The 1,760-nt window shown below is 45.1% G+C and overlaps 1 pseudogene; it reads left to right on the top strand.

Annotated features, from left to right (window-relative positions):
- Positions 1 to 1,116, top strand: part of LOC105527735 — a 27,267-nt pseudogene extending 26,151 nt beyond the window's left edge.
- The last annotated feature ends 644 nt before the right edge of the window (positions 1,117 to 1,760 follow it).

The raw sequence follows: 1,760 nt of genomic DNA, 5'->3' as shown, positions 1-1,760 counted from the left end.
GGAAATAAGTTTTTCTAGTTTACAGTCGTTATCTGTGGGAGAGTTACTCTGAAAGCAGCAAGCAGCCATTGCCAGACGCAGAACTCATTCTATCAGTAATGGCAGCCCAGCAAATGGGGCAGGAGCCCCACCCAAGTGTGGATCAGTGCATGGCTGTATAACCTTGAACAAGCTGCTTAGTTGACCTCTGAAGTCAGTACTGATGTGTGAGAAATGGAGATATGAAAAGAACTGGAGTGCTTGGGTGCCGAAGGGAGAAAAGAGTAGGTAACAAGGTTTTGGGTCGGGAGCATGATAAACAGGCAGAGGGTCGCCATTAACTCCCCTTCTTCACCAGAGTTTTCTAGCACAAAAGGCTACAGAAACTCTCCTGCTTTGGGTCTTGGGGCACATTGCAAGTTCCAGTAACAAGAGGGAAGATCTCCTGCTTTTGGACTTACAAAACATATTCCCTGACCGGGAATCAAACCCACACTGTGGAAGTGAAAGGGTGGAATCCTAGCCACTAGACCATCGGGGAACCAATAGCAACCATTTTTCATTCCTCTTGTCTTCCAAAGTTTTCCCCAAAAGGTGAACCTGCACGCCATACTCACGAAGGCTGCCATATGCACAAGTCTAAACTGATCTAGAGGCTCTGAAGTCTGCTGTGCTCCCTGAGGAGTGCGGAGCCACTGGAACCACAGCTACGAGGCCAATGTAAACCCGAAAGCCTATCCCCTGGTAGATGTCCACCTCCTCACCGTGAAACCATCGGACCTCCTTCAGCAGTCATGTAACTACAAGCAGCTTCAGACAGGAGCCAATGAGGCCATCGAAACCCTCAACAGGGGTATCTGTGAGTTCACTGTGGTGGCTGCAGGCACCGAGCCGCCAGAGACCATTCTGCACCTCCCACTGCTGTGTGAAGATAAGAATGTGCTGGGCCTGCCTGGAATGTTTGTGCACTCCAGGTAGACCCTGGGGCAGGCCTGTGGGGTCTCCAGGTCTGTCATCACCTGTTCTGTCACCATTAAAGAAGGCTCACAGCTGATCCAGTCCATTCAGCAGCCCATTGAGGAAAACAAAAACACACAAGATATGTTTTCTTCTGTCAAAAAACTTACATTCTACTAGTGGGGAGGCTAAGAAATTGTGATGTAACATGAGTTAAGGTTTATGCAGATTTATGGGAGCACTCAGGAGATCCAGTACCCGCATAAGATCACTACAGAATTTACCCATATTGTTGGCCAACATCCCCATAATAGACTGTTCTACCTGAATGTCATTTAATATGTCCTCTCAACAGGAAAAAGAAAGAGCCAGGAGGAACCCTCTTTGGGTAATAACAAATCACAAACACTGACCTCAGTAATTATTCCTTCAAAGAAGTCTGAATTTTATTAAGTTACTCAGTAGAGAAATTTATGTTCTAGGGCATTTTGGAAACAATGGAACAATCAGCAGGTAATTATTAGATTAAAAGCTGGACATAGGAAAGGGGACACCATAAGCTCTGCCAAAATTATTGCCACCCCAGGGTGACTAGGCATATGTGTGTCCTCTGAAAAGTAACATCAAAGACTTAACAGCAGAAGTATAGGGGAGGATAGACTTTACAAAAATAATCCAGCCAGTCACTGAACAAGTAAACAAGCAAATAATGAAAACAAGACCTAGTGGGGAGAGAGGAGAGAAAGACCAGTAACCAGAGTTTCTATAATATGCTATACAAAATTCCAGTTTCCAATATAAACTATAAACTATGCAAAGAAAGA

The sequence above is a fragment of the Colobus angolensis genome, unplaced genomic scaffold (assembly GCF_000951035.1).
Source record: "Colobus angolensis palliatus isolate OR3802 unplaced genomic scaffold, Cang.pa_1.0 Scaffold648, whole genome shotgun sequence".
NCBI lineage: Eukaryota > Metazoa > Chordata > Mammalia > Primates > Cercopithecidae > Colobus > Colobus angolensis.
Note: the sequence above shows the minus strand (reverse complement) of the source record. Positions and strands in the feature narration are given on the sequence as shown.